This window comes from Triticum urartu, chromosome 2A, assembly GCF_056163025.1.
Source record: "Triticum urartu cultivar PI428250 chromosome 2A, HENAU_Tu73, whole genome shotgun sequence".
Lineage (NCBI taxonomy): Eukaryota > Viridiplantae > Streptophyta > Magnoliopsida > Poales > Poaceae > Triticum > Triticum urartu.
Window position 1 is genome coordinate 688145612 of NC_141874.1, and position 15950 is coordinate 688161561.

At 44.7% G+C, this 15950-nt stretch overlaps 1 pseudogene across 1 annotated transcript in view; it reads left to right on the top strand.

Annotated features, from left to right (window-relative positions):
• The window catches only part of LOC125537889 (uncharacterized), a 46767-nt pseudogene extending 33975 nt beyond the window's left edge, over window positions 1-12792 (top strand). Inside the window, exon 5 of the transcript XR_015617404.1 lies at window positions 11557-12792. The product of XR_015617404.1 is annotated as an uncharacterized LOC125537889 (transcript). The remainder of the gene's footprint in view (window positions 1-11556) is intronic.
• Window positions 12793-15950: the final 3158 nt, after the last annotated feature.

Sequence of the window (15950 nt, forward strand, 5' to 3'; positions counted from 1 at the left end):
CATTCTGAAGACGCTGGTGTCGTACCCTACAGTGCAGTTAGGGGGATAGGCTTCACCAAGAGCATTGTGAAGCAAAAACATTTGACGAACCAATGGGTTATGAAAGCTTACATCCAGATTAGGACTAATAGGGAGAGTAGCAAGCGATTCAGGAACGAAGTACATAGTAAGACCATTCGGGCATTTGATCTTGCGCCCTACAAGATGTTTAAGGTCCCCAGCAATAGCGTCAGCCGATTTTGGTTTTCTGCTCGAGACCTTTCCCTGCAAAAGAGAGTTAAGCTTTCTTAGCCACCCACAACTTCAAGGGTGGCTTAGAAGCAATAAGTCTAAGTGCAGCATCTGAGAATTTTGGCTTTGGAGCCCTAGCAAACAGTCTTGCAGGCGGACAATAGTACTCATAAGAATAAGAAGAATAGTTCTTGGTCTTATGAACATGGCGGTTTGATGAACCGCTCTCATATTCATATGCCTGAGTGTGGTTTCCCTGCAAAGCATTTGCGTTAGTGCAACTCAGGTGTCCTCTGTCTGTATGAAGCCTTTGGACCGTATGAAGCCTTTGGTCTGAGGTTTGTCTTCTTCACGTGAGGTGTCATGATGACATTCACAGGAAGATTCTCCAGACACCTTTTCGGAACCCAGATCTTCTTCATAGGCGGTCCATTCCTGCAGTTAGTACCAATGTACCTGGCAAACACTTCACCATTCTGATTCTTAAACAGTATATAGTTTGCATCAAAGGATTCATCAATGATAATGGGGTTAGCACAAGTGAAGCCAGATAGATTGGATGGATCTACTGAAGGTTCCTTTGCAGCAACCCACATGGTTTTGGGGTACTGCTCAGGTTTCCAGTACGAGCCATCAGCATTCATTTTCCTTACGAACCCAACACCCTCTTTCCTCGGGTTTCGGTTCAGAATCTGCTTTTTGAGGACATCACATAGTGTCTGATGCCCTTTAAGACTTTTGTACATCCCTGTTTCAAGCAATGTCTTCAACCTAGCATTCTCATCAGCAATAGCGGTGGTATCCTCAGCAGAGGGGTTAGTTACCACATCAACAGTTGAAGATATTGCAACAGCAGTAGCAGTAGAACATTCAGCAACAGAAGTAGCATTATCACGCTCAATGCATTTAAGACATGGTGGTTCAAATCCTTCCTGAGTGGAACTGATCTGTTTGGCGCGAAGTGACTCGCTTTCCTTTTGAAGATCTTCATGAGCCGCTCTCAATTTCTCAAGATCTTGCTTCCTTTGAAGATAATCATAGGAAAGCTTTTCATGAGTTGTTGAGAGAGTTTCATGACGGCTTTCAAGTTCCTGATACTTAACATGAAGATTTTTTATGTCTTCAATTAAGGATTCAGATCGAGTCATTTCAGCACCTAACAGATCATCGCTTCTGTCTAACATTTTTTGAATATGTTCCATAGCTTTCTGTTGTTCAGTTGCAATTTTAGCAAGTGTTTTGTAGCTGGGTTTTGAACCACAATCAGAGTCATCGTCACTAGATGTTTGATAGTGAGTAGTGCGTGTGTTTACCTTGGCACCGTGTGCCATGAAGCAGTAGGTAGAAGCGGAGTAGTCCTTGTCATTTGCATCGGTGTCAGTGATGAAGTCATTGTCTTCAGTGTTGAAGATGGACTTGGCAACGTATGTTGTAGCCAGACTTGCGACGCCTGAATCGGACTCCTCCTTAGACTCCACCTCCGCCTCCTCAGAAGCAGACTCCTCCTCTGAATCCATTTCCTTGCCAACAAACGCACGTGCCTTGCCAGATGAGCTCTTCTTGTGTGATGAAGACTTTGAGAAAGACTTGGAAGAAGACTTTGAGTGTTTCTTCTTCTTCTTGTCGTCAGAGTCATATTCCTTGATCTTCTTCTTCTTTTTGTTCTCATTATCCCATTGTGGACACTCAGAGATGAAGTGGCCAAGTTTCTTGCACTTGTGACATGTTTTCTTCTTGTAGTCAATGAGCAGAAGCTTCATCATTTCTTGAGCTTGATCGGGAAGACTTTCTGAAGCCTTTCTTCTTGGTGAATTTTTGGAACTTCTTCACAAGCATCGCAAGTTCCCTTCCAATGTCTTCGGGATCATCAGAACTGCTGTCAGATTCTTCATCAGATGAGGAGACAGCTTTTGCCTTCAAGGCACAAGTTCGCCCATAGTTTGGACCGTAGATATCTCTTTTCTCAGAAAGCTGAAACTCATGTGTGTTGAGCCTCTCAAGTATGTCAGACGGATCGAGTGTCTTGAAATCAGGACGTTCTTGAATCATCAGGGCTAGGGTGTCAAATGAACTATCAAGTGATCTTAGTAGTGTCTTGACAACTTCATGTTTGGTGATCTCAGTAGCGCCAAGGGCTTGAAGCTCATTTGTGATGTCAGCGAGTCGGTCAAATGTGAGCTGGACATTTTCATTGTCATTTCGCTTGAAGCGGTTGAAGAGGTTGCGAAGGACACTGATTCTCTGATCTCTCTGGGTAGAGACGCCTTCATTGACCTTGGAGAGCCAGTCCCAGACCAGCTTAGATGTTTTCAAAGCACTCACACGGCCATACTGTCCTTTGGTCAGATGACCACAGATGATATTCTTGGCAGTAGAGTCCAGTTGAACGAATTTCTTGACATCAGCAACAGTGACACCTTCTCCAGCCTTGGGAACGCCGTTCTCGACGACATACCATAGGTCGACGTCAATGGCTTCAAGATGCATGCGCATCTTATTCTTCTAGTAGGGATATTCAGTTCCATCGAAGACGGGGCACACAGCGGAGACTTTAATTATCCATGCAGTCGACATAGCTAAAACTCTAGGTGGTTAAACCGAATCACACAGAACAAGGGAGCACCTTGCTCTGATACCAATTGAAAGTGCGTTATATCGACTAGAGGGGGGGTGAATAGGCGATTTTTATGGAAGTCTTCAAAACGTGGAAGTTATGAAGACAAACGATATAAATAAACTTATTACCCTGCAGCGGAAGGTAGACTACACTAGGCAAGCCATAGTCAAGTATTCAATAGAGTGAAAGCACAATGACTAATAGCAGCAATGTAGTAAGGATCAGATAGGAAGATATTGTGAAGCCACACAGAACACGCAGTCACTCAATGAAGACACAAGATAGTGCGAACATACAATGACTTCACAAGGAGTAACAGTAAGTAAAGGGAAGGGAAGATGAAACCAGTGACTCGCTGAAGACAATGATTTGTTGGACCAGTTCCAGTTGCTGTGACAACTGTACGTCTGGTTGGGGCGGCTAGGTATTTAAACCTTAGGACACATAGTCCCGGACACCCAGTCCTGAACACGCAGCTCAGGACACCCAGTCCTCACCGTATTCCCCTTGAGCTAAGGTCACACAGACCTCGCCCAATCACTCTGGTAAGTCTTCAAGGTAGACTCCCAAACCTTCACAGACTTCGTTCACCGGCAATCCACAATGTCTCTTGGATGCTCAGAACGCGACGCCTAACCGGCTGGAGGATGCACAGTCCTCAAGTGTAATAAGTCTTCAGATCACACAGACAAGAAGACTTAAGTGATGCCTAATTCTCTTTGGCTCTGGGTGGTTAGGGCTTTATCCTCGCAAGGAATTCTCTCTCAAAGGCTTCGAGGTGGGTTGCTCTCAAATGACAAAAGCCGTACTCTCAATCTGAGCAGCCAACCGTTTATGGTTGTAGGGGTGGGCTATTTATAGCCACTTGGCAACCCTACCTGATTTGTCCGAAATGACCCTGGGTCACTAAGGAACTGACACGTGTTCCAACGGTCAGATTTCAAACTCACACGACAACTTTACTTGGGATACAAGCAAAGCTGACTTGTCCGACTCTGGACAAGATTCGCTCTCATAGTCTTCACTCGAAGACATAGGTTATGGTTAGGCATCACTTCAGTCATTCTGACTGGTTCTCTTGGACCCCACTTAACAGTACGGTGGTTCCTATGACTCAACACAAAAGAAAGAGAACTATGAAAGATCTAAGTCTTCGAGCTCCATAGGCTTCATGTGGTGTCTTCTATTGTCATAGTCTTCAATGTGAATATCTTCATGTACCACCTTTGACTTCAATGTCTTCATACATTTTTAGGGGTCATCTCTGGTAGGAAAACCGAATCAATGAGGGACTTCTACCTGTGTTATCCTGCAATTCTCACAAACACATTAGTCCCTCAACTAGGTTTGTCGTCAATACTCGAAAACTAACTAGGGGTGGCACTAGATGCACTTACACATAGGAACATGTATAAGTCATGAAGAAAGCAATAGCAACATACTAAACGATCGGGTGCTAAGCTAATGGAATGGGTCATGTCAATCAGATCATTCATCCAATGATGTGATCCCGTTAATCAAATAACAACTCTTTGTCCATGGTTAGGAAACATAACCATCTTTGATTAACGAGCTAGTCAAGTAGAGGCATACTAGTGACACTCTGTTTGTCTATGTATTCACACATGTATTATGTTTCCGGTTAATACAATTCTAGCATGAATAATAAACATTTATCATGATATAAGGAAATAAATAATAACTTTATTATTGCCTCTAGGGCATATTTCCTTCAGTCTCCCACTTGCACTAGAGTCAATAATCTAGATTACACAGTAATGATTCTAACACCCATGGAGCCTTGGTGCTGATCATGTTTTGCTCGTGGAAGAGGCTTAGTCAACGGGTCTGCTACATTCAGATCCGTATGTATCTTGCAAATATCTATGTCTCCCACCTGGACTTGATCCCGGATGGAATTGAAGCGTCTCTTGATGTGCTTGGTTCTCTTGTGAAATCTGGATTCCTTTGCCAAGGCAATTGCACCAGTATTGTCACAAAAGATTTTCATTGGACCCGATGCACTAGGTATGACACCTAGATTGGATATGAACTCCTTCATCCAGACTCCTTCATTTGCTGCTTCCGAAGCAACTATGTACTCCGCTTCACATGTAGATGCCGCCACGACGCTTTGTTTAGAACTGCACCAACTGACAGCTCCACCGTTTAATGTAAACACGTATCCGGTTTGCGATTTAGAATCGTCCGGATCAGTGTCAAAGCTTGCATCAACGTAACCGTTTACGATGAGCTCTTTGTCACCTCCATATATGAGAAACATATCCTTAGTCCTTTTCAGGTACTTCAGGATGTTCTTGACCGCTGTCCAGTGATCCACTCCTGGATTACTTAGGTACCTCCCTGCTAGACTTATAGCAAGGCACACATCAGGTCTGGTACACAACATTGCATAATGATAGAGCCTATGGCTGAAGCATAGGGAACATCTTTCATTTTCTCTCTATCTTCTGCAGTGGTCGGACATTGAGTCTTACTCAACTTCACACCTTGTAACACAGGCAAGAACCCTTTCTTTGCTTGATCCATTTTGAACTTCTTCAAAACTTTGTCAAGGTATGTGATTTGTGAAAGTCCAATTAAGCGTCTTGATCTATCTCTATAGATCTTAATGCCCAATATGTAAGCAGCTTCACCGAGGTCTTTCATTGAAAAACTCTTATTCAAGTATCCCTTTATGCTATCCAGAAATTCTATATCATTTCCAATTAGTAATATGTCATCCACATATAATATCAGAAATGCTACAGAGCTCCCACTCACTTTCTTGTAAATACAGACTTCTCCAAAAGTCTGTATAAAACCAAATGCTTTGATCACACTATCAAAACGTTTATTCCAACTCCGAGAGGCTTGCACCAGTCCATAAATGGATCGCTGGAGCTTGCACACTTTGTTAGCTCCCTTTGGATCGACAAAACCTTCTGGTTGCATCATATACAACTCTTCTTCCAGAAATCCATTCAGGAATGCAGTTTTGACATCCATCTGCCAAATTTCATAATCATAAAATGCGGCAATTGCTAACATGATTCGGACAGAATTAAGCATCGCTACGGGTGAGAAGGTCTCATCGTACTCAATCCCTTGAACTTGTCAAAAACCTTTTGCGACAAGTCGAGCTTTGTATACAGTAATATTACCATCAGCGTCAGTCTTCTTCTTGAAGATCCATTTATTCTCAATTGCTTGCCGATCATTGGGCAAGTCAACCAAAGTCCATACTTTGTTCTCATACATGGATCCTATCTCAGATTTCATGGCTTCAAGCCATTTTGCGGAATCTGGGCTCACCATCGCTTCTTCATAGTTCGTAGGTTCATCATGATCTAGTAGCATGACTTCCAGAACAGGATTACCGTACCACTCTGGCGCGGATCTCACTCTGGTTGATCTACGAGGTTCAGTAGTATCTTGTTCTGAAGTTTCATGATCATTATCATTAGCTTCCTCACTAATTGGTCTAGGTGTCACAGAAACAAGTTTCTGTGATGTACTACTTTCCAATAAGGGAGTAGGTACAGTTACCTCGTCAAGTTCTACTTTCCTCCCACTCACTTCTTTCGAGAGAAACTCCTTCTCCAGAAAGTTTCCGAATTTAGCAACAAAAGTCTTGCCTTCGGATCTGTGATAGAAGGTGTATCCAATAGTTTCCTTTGGATATCCTATGAAGACACATTTCTCCGATTTGGGTTCGAGCTTATCAGGTTGAAGCTTTTTCACATAAGCATCGCAGCCCCAAACTTTCAGAAACGACAACTTTGGTTTCTTGCCAAACCACAGTTCATAAGGCGTCGTCTCAACGGATTTTGATGGTGCCCTATTTAACGTGAATGCGGCCGTCTCTAGAGCGTATCCCCAAAACGATAGTGGTAAATCAGTAAGAGACATCATAGATCGCACCATATCTAGTAAAGTACGATTACGACGTTCGGACACACCATTACGCTGTGGTGTTCCGGGTGGCGTGAGTTGCGAAACTGTTTCAAATGTACACCAAACTCGTAACTCAAATATTCTCCTCCATGATCAGATCGTAGGAATTTTATTTTCTTGTTACGATGATTTTCAACTTCACTCTGAAATTTTTTGAACTTTTCAAACGTTTCAGACTTGTGTTTCATTAAGTAGATATACCCATATCTGCTTAAGTCATCTGTGAAGGTGAGAAATAAACGATATCCGCCACGAGCCTCAACATTCATTGATCCACATACATCTGTATGTATGATTTCTAACAAATCTGTTGCTCTCTCCATAGTACCGAAGAACGATGTTTTTGTCATCTTACCCATAAGGCACGGTTCGCAAGTACCAAGTGATTCATAATCAAGTGGTTCCAAAAGCCCATCAGTATGGAGTTTCTTCATGCGCTTTTTACCGATATGACCCAAACGGCAGTGCCACGAATAAGTTGCACTATCATTATCAACTCTGCATCTTTTGGTTTCAACACTATGAATATGTGTGTCACTACTATCGAGATTTAATAAGAATAGACCACTCCTCAAGGGTGCATGACCATAAAAGATGTTACTCATGTAAATAGAACAACCATTATTCTCTGATTTAAATGAATAACCGTCTCGCATCAAACAAGATCCAGATATAATGTTCATGCTTAACGCTGGCACCAAATAACAATTATTTAAGTCTAATATTAATCCCGAAGATAGATGTAGAGGTAGCGTGCCGACTGCGATCACATCGACTTTGGAACCATTTCCCACGCGCATCGTCACCTCGTCCTTAGCCAATCTTCGCTTAATCCGTAGTCCCTGTTTCGAGTTGCAAATATTAGCAACAGAACCATTATCAAATACCCAGGTGCTACTGCGAGCATTAGTAAGGTACACATCAATAACATGTATATCACATATACCTTTGTTCACCTTGCCATCCTTCTTATCCGCCAAATACTTGAGGCAGTTCCGCTTCCAGTGACCAGTCTGCTTGCAGTAGAAGCACTCAGTTTCAGGCTTAGGTCCAGTTTTGGGTTTCTTCTCTCGAGTAGCAACTTGCTTGCTATTCTTTTTGAAGTTCCCCTTCTTCTTTCCTTTGCCCTTTTTCTTGAAACTAGTGGTCTTGTTGACCATCAACACTTGATGCTCCTTCTTGATTTCTACCTCCGCAGCTTTCAGCATTGCGAAGAGCTCGGGAATAGTCTTATTCATCCCTTACATATTATAGTTCATCACGAAGCTCTTGTAGCTTGGTGGCAGTGATTGGAGAATTCTGTCAATGACGCAATCATCTGGAAGATTAACTCCCAATTGAATCAAGCGATTATTATACCCAGACATTTTGAGTATATGCTCACTGACAGAACTGTTCTCCTCCATCTTGCAGCTATAGAACTTATTGGAGACTTCATATCTCTCAATCCGGGCATTTGCTTGAAATATTAACTTCAACTCCTGGAACATCTCATATGCTCCATGACGTTCAAAACGTCGTTGAAGTCCCGATTCTAAGCCGTAAAGCATGGCACACTGAACTATCGAGTAGTCATCAACTTTGCTCTGCCAGACGTTCATAACATCTGGTGTTGCTCCAGCAGCAGGCCTGGCACCCAGTGGTGCTTCCAGGACGTAATTCTTCTGTGCAGCAATGAGGATAATCCTCAAGTTACGGACCCAATCCGTGTAATTGCTACCATCATCTTTCAACTTTGCTTTCTCAAGGAACGCATTAAAATTCAATGGAACAACAGCACGGGCCATCTATCTACAATCAAACATAGATAAGCAAGATACTATCATGTACTAAGTTCATGATAAATTTAGGTTCAATTAATCATATTACTTAAAGAACTCCCACTTAGATAGACATCCCTCTAATCCTCTAAGTGATTACGTGATCCAAATCAACTAAACCATGTCCGATCATCACGTGAGATGGAGTAGTTTCATTGGTGAACATCACTATGTTGATCATATCTACTATATGATTCACGCTCGACCTTTCGGTCTCCGTGTTCCGAGGCCATATCTGTATATGCTTGGCTCGTCAAGTATAACCTGAGTATTCCGCGTGTGCAACTGTTTTGCACCCGTTGTATTTGAACGTAGAGCCTATCACACCCGATCATCACGTGGTGTCTCAGCACGAAGAACTTTCACAACGGTGCATACTCAGGGAGAACACTTCTTGATAATTAGTGAGAGATCATCTTATAATGCTACCGTCAATCAAAGCAAGATAAGATGCATAAAGGATAAACATCACATGCAATCAATATAAGTGATATGATATGGCCATCATCATCTTGTGCTTGTGATCTCCATCTTCGAAGCACCGTCGTGATCACCATCGTCACCGGCGCGACACCTTGATCTCCATCGTAGCATCATTTTCATCTCGCCAATCTTATGCTTCCACGACTATCGCTACCGCTTAGTGATAAAGTAAAGCATTACAGCGCGATTGCATTGCATACAATAAAGCGACAACCATATGGCTCCTGCCAGTTGCCGATAACTCGGTTACAAAACATGATCATCTCATACAATAAAATTTAGCATCATGTCTTGACCATATCACATCACAACATGCCCTGCAAAAACAAGTTAGACGTCCTCTACTTTGTTGTTGCAAGATTTACGTGGCTGCTACGGGCTTAAGCAAGAATCAATCTTACCTACGCATCAAAACCACAACGATAGTTTGTCAAGTTGGTGCTGTTTTAACCTTCGCAAGGACCGGGCGTAGCCACACTCGGTTCAACTAAAGTTGGAGAAACTGTCACCCGCTAGCCACCTTTGTGCAAAGCACGTCGGGAGAACCGGTCTCACGTAAGCGTACGCGTAATGTCGGTCCGGGCCGCTTCGTCCAACAATACCGCCGAACCAAAGTATGACATGCTGGTAAGCAGTATGACTTATATCGCCCACAACTCACTTGTGTTCTACTCGTGCATATAACATCAACACATAAAACCTAGGCTCGGATGCCACTGTAGGGGAACGTAGTAATTTCAAAAATTTCCTACGCACACGCAAGATCATGGTGATGCATAGCAACGAGAGGGGAGAGTGTGATCTACGTACCCTTGTAGACCAACAGCGGAAGCGTTAGCACAACGCGGTTGATGTAGTCGTACGTCTTCACGGCCCGACCGATCAAGCACCGAAACTACGACACCTCCGAGTTTTAGCACACGTTCAGCTCGATGACGATCCCCGGACTCCGATCCAGCAAAGTGTCGGGGAAGAGTTCCGTCAGCACGACGGCGTGGTGACGATCTTGATGTACTACCGTCGCAGGGCTTCGCCTAAGCACCGCTACAATATTATCGAGGACTATGGTGGAAGGGGGCACCGCACATGGCTAAGAATATGATCACGTGGATCAACTTGTGTGTCTAGGGGTGCCCTCTGCCTCCGTATATAAAGGATAAAAGGGGGGTGCGGCCGGCCAGGAGAGGGCGCGGCAGGAGGAGTCCTACTCCCTCCGGGAGTAGGATTCCCCCCCTTTCCTAGTTGGAATAGGATTCGGGAGGGGAGGAAGAGGAGAGAGAGAGAAGGAAGGGGGGCGCCAGCCCCCTCTCCTTGTCCTATTCGGACTAGGGGGGGGAGGGGCGCGCGGCCCAGCCCTGGCCACCTCTCCTCTCTTCCACTAAAGCCCACTAAGGCCCATATACCTCCCGGGGGGTTCCGGTAACCTCCCGGTACTCCGGTAAAATCCCGATTTCACTCGGAACACTTCCGATATCCAAATATAGGCTTCCAATATATCAATCTTTATGTCTCGACCATTTCGAGACTCCTCGTCATGTCCGTGATCACATCCGGGACTCCGAACAAACTTCGGTACATCAAAATGCATAAACTCATAATATAACTGTCATCGAAACCTTAAGCGTGCGGACCCTACGGGTTCGAGAACAATGTAGACATGACCGAGACCGAGACACGTCTCCGGTCAATAACCAATAGCGGAACCTGGATGCTCATATTGGCTCCCACATATTCTACGAAGATCTTTATCGGTCAGACCGCATAACAACATACGTTGTTCCCTTTGTCATCGGTATGTTACTTACCCGAGATTTGATCGTCGGTATCTCAATACCTAGTTCAATCTCGTTACCGGCAAGTCTCTTTACTCGTTCCGTAATACATCATCTCACAACTAATTCATTAGCTGCAATGCTTGCAAGGCTTATGTGATGTGCATTACCGAGAGGGCCCAGAGATACCTCTCCGACAAACGGAGTGACAAATCCTAATCTCGAAATACTCCAACCCAACATGTACCTTTGGAGACACCTGTAGAGCACCTTTATAATCACCCAGTTACGTTGTGACGTTTGGTAGCACACAAAGCGTTCCTCCGGCAAACGGGAGTTGCATAATCTCATAGTCATAGGAACATGTATAAGTCATGAAGAAAGCAATAGCAACATACTAAACGATCGGGTGCTAAGCTAATGGAATGGGTCATGTCAATCAGATCATTCATCCAATGATGTGATCCCGTTAATCAAATAACAACTCTTTGTCCATGGTTAGGAAACATAACCATCTTTAATTAACGAGCTAGTCAAGTAGAGGCATATTAGTGACACTCTGTTTGTCTATGTATTCACACATATATTATGTTTCCGGTTAATACAATTCTAACATGAATAATAAACATTTATCATGATATAAGGAAATAAATAATAACTTTATTATTGCCTCTAGGGCATATTTCCTTCACTCCTATGTTCTCTCAAGAAGTTAGAGATTTGCTGGAGCGTGGATCTGGAGTTCCGTGGGGGTAGCAGAGACTTTGCCGGATTCACCTCTCTTACGAAGCTAAAACTTATTGGTTGCCGCAAGCTGGTCTCAACATTGGTGTGTGAAACGAAAGATGATGGTACCATGGAGATTGGATTACTCCCACCATCACTTAAAGACCTTAGGATGGATCCTCTCCCAAGAAACTTGCAGTCATTCACTCCTCAAGGCCTCCTCTACCTCAAAAAGTTACGTCTATCTTTTGGCCCAAGTCTGAAGTCTGTAGAGCTGCGTTCCTGTACGGCCCTAATGGAGCTGGATATCATGTTCATGGGGTGTGTCCAGCTGGCTGTACTGGAGGGCTTGCAGTTTCCCAGCTCCCTTCGAAGCTTGAAGATGGAGATGAATTCGGAGCTGTCTTGTGCAAGGGATCTCAAACTGCAGGAGCAAGAACAGGGTGGGAATCAAATTCAGCTATTTCCTCCGTCACTTGATAAACTTGAGATCACAGCTGTCACGGACAGGGTCCAATCCCGTCTTCTGTCCTGCCTTCCTGCCATCACCAAATTAGCTATATGTCAAAGTCCAGAACTGACGTCTCTACAGTTGGCATACTGCACGGCACTGAAAGAGTTGGAAATTGGAGACTGCGACTTGCTTGCGTCGATCGAGGGCCTCCAGTTCTGTAGAAACCTGACATCCTTGAAAGTATTTAACTCCCCCGGCCTATCTTCCTGTTTGGAGCTTGTGTCACACCAACAAGGGGCCTCTGGGATCTGGTCTGGACTGAAAACTCTTGAGATTGATGACGCATCTGTCCTTTCCATGCCCTTCTGCAAACAACACACATCTCTAACACACCTAGAGTTCAGTTCTCAGGGTGGTGAACAGAGAGAGAGCTTGGTGAGCCTAACAGAGGAACAAGAGAGAGCGTTACAGCTTCTAACCCCCCTTCAAGAACTTGGATTCTCATGGTATAAGAATCTCATGTCACTTCCTGCAAACTTATATAGCCTGACCTCCCTTGATAGGTTATCTATCAATCATTGTCAGAGCATCAGAATGCTGCCAGACATGGGCCTCCCAACTTCGCTCAGGCACCTTCAGTTATCCTGTTGCAGTGACGAGCTAAGCATGCAATGCAGAATTGCAGCAACGGAGAAGCTACGGGTCAGGATTGATTATCAGTATGTGAATTAATCACCAGTGTCTACTTCTAAGGTACGGTTTCGGAGCATTTTTCCTACAGAAATAGTTTACACGCTCACCCTCTTCTTGCTAAAAGTAATTCATCTCTCTGCAGACTGCAGCCGAGATGTTGTGCATATTGCTGCGCTCGCTGTCACTGGCACATTTGTGCGACTGCTGTATACCTATTTGGCTTTCCATCAGCCACTCTAGTTGCATGATGGATGGACCAAGGAAACCATGTTGAAAGTGTCAACTCTTTTTGTTTATCAGGGGCATTATGAATTTTCGCTCATTCTTGTGTCTTTGCTGGCTGGCTGGATGTGAGCTATGCTGTAGCAAGCCTTACCATGGTATGTTTTTCGATTTTAGTTTTATATATCCTGGTTAGATTTGTCAGTGGCTCAGTGCTGTAGTTATTGGTGATATTATTTGCTGAAGCATTGTTATTTTGGTAGTTGCTCAAGCATCGTTATTCAGTAAAATCGGCAGCGGACCGCTGGAGCCTAATCTCACATAGGATGCTATCATGTTAAATGAGTGATGACTACACATTGTTATTTTGTCCAGTTTATTGTTTGTTTATCGTCGCCGTAACTAACACGTGACTGCACCTTTTCTAATTTATCTGTCCTACCTTATCGTAGACGCGTGTGTTTGCCTGATTTTAAATGTTGATCATGTGTTTCAGCTCTCGACATGTTATATCGTAGTGAAAAAGAAAAGAAAGAAAGCGTGTTTTAAAAAGAAATAAAATTATAAGCATTTATGATGAATCTTACGCCACTCACCCTTCTGTTCCTGCGTCCTGTACATCTATAAGCAGAATATAGAATTGCTCTGCGTATTATCCCAGTCCACAGTGAACTGAACACAATGGGCGGCTGTTATGCAGTGCCGTACGCAGATCGTACCAAAATTATCACACGTGTACCAGCACTCCAAGCAGAATCAAGTAGGAGCTTATTTGATTCTTGTTTCACATTTGTTAATCTGGTGCCTGCGACACGCATCTAATCTAAGTAGGATGAATTTACTGATGAGCCGCTAATCATGGTGTCAGGTGTGCTGGTGTGGATTGGCAGTTGAGCCATGTCCAAGAAAAACTGAGGACAGCACAGCAATCAGATATGTTGGTGACAATTGTTAAACTTCAGTTATAATCAAGTCTGTCGCATGTATCCAATGCACCGTATGTATTCAACGGGCGGCGGACTTGTAGCGTATCCTAGCAGGAGTCTTCGGTTAGAGGCTAGGAGATGTTTATCTTCTGTAACCATAATTCTATCTCCTTCTGGCTTGATTCCCAAGTTGTAATCCTAACTGTATGCGTTATCAGGACTCGCACCCCTGCCTATAATATACGCAGCGTCCCCTTGATACGAGGCAAGACGTTTTCTGCTTCGTACATGGTAGTCAGAGCCTTTTCTTTTCCCATCTAGAGCGTCTGTCGAACCCATCCAACCAAGCCATGTCTTCCTTCGGCTCCTCCTCGCCTAACCTCAACAATCAGGTTACAGAGAAGTTATCAGGCACGAACTGCGTGCTGTGGCGCACGCAGATCACCCCTCAGCTACGCGGTGCCGGCGTCTTTGGCTACATCGACGGCACCAACCCGGAGCCGGCCAAGCTCCTCGTCACCACCAAGGATGGCAAGGAAACTTCATTGCCCAACCCTCTCCACCCTATATGGTTACGGGAGGATCAGCAGGTCCTTGGCTACCTGCTGAATAACCTCACAAAAGAGGTCCTGGTCACGGTGACCACGGTCACCACGGCGGGCGCGCTCTGGACGACGCTTGCGGCCATGTTCTCGTCGCAGTCGGCGAGTCGCATCAACAACATCCGCGCCTCCCTCATCAACGTGCAGAAGGGAAACCTCTCGATGGCCTCCTACTTCGCCGCCATGCGTGGCTATGCCGATGAGCTGGCCGCGGCGGGCAAGCCGATCCAGGACGACGAGCTCATCTCGTACATCATCCATGGGCTGGAGGCGGACTATCAGCCTCTGGTGTCGGCCCTCGACGCCCGAGTCACTCCTGCAACCCTCGACGAGCTCTTCGCTATGCTGTCAAACTTTGACCAGCACATGGCCTAGTTCCAAGGATCCGGTGGCTTCAAATCATCTGCCAACATGGCGTCGCGCGGTCGGGGTGGCGGATCCCGCTCGCGTGGCCCTCCTCGCTACAAGGGGGGGCGATCTGGCGGCGGCGGCAATGACCGCGGCCACTCTCCTCCGCGCTCGGGCGGCCGAGGCCGCGGGTGCGGTGGTGGAAACCGAACGCGTCCAGAAACCCCAAGGTGCCAGATTTGCGGGAAGCCCGGCCACACCGCCAAAGGTTGCTGGTACAGGTACGATGATGATGTTGATTCTCAAGACGATGACAAGGTAGCTGCTGCCGCTGATGGTTCCTACGGTATTGACATCAATTGGTACGTCGATAGCGGAGCCACAAACCACATCACAAACGAGCTTGAGAAAGTCACCATGAAGGAAAAATACCGCGGCAAAGATCAAATTCATACTGCCAGTAGAGAAGGTATGGGTATAAGTCACATTGGTCACTCTATATTTCGTACCCCTAGTCGCAACCTACACATTAAGAAAATTTTGCATGTTCCTAGTGCCCACAAAAATCTTCTTTCTGTCCATAGAATTGCCTTTGATAATAATGTCTTTCTCGAGTTTCATCCTTTTTTCTTTTTAATCAAGGATCAGGCAACGAGGACAATTCTCTATCGAGGTAGATGTGTTCGAGGGCTCTACCCGTTGATTCCGGAGTTTAGAAGATTCAATAAACAAGCTTGTGGTGCTATCAAGCTTTCGTCTACACGATGGCATGATCGTTTAAGACATGCCTCTTTCTCTTTAGTAGAAAAGTTGCTTAGGAAAAATAAGCTCCCGTTTGTTGGTAAGCGTCATGTTGAAACTATTTGTGATTCATGTCAACGTGCTAAAAGTCATCAATTGCCGTATCCTATTTTCACTAGTGTCTCTACCAAATCATTGCAACTCATTTTTCCTGATGTTTGGGGTCCAGCCCCTACCTCTGTTGGTAGACATACTTATTACGTCAGTTTTATTGATGACTATAGTAAATTCTCTTGGATCTATCTCCTCAAACGGAGATCCGATGTGTTTCAAGTTTTCCAAAACTTTCAAGCACTTG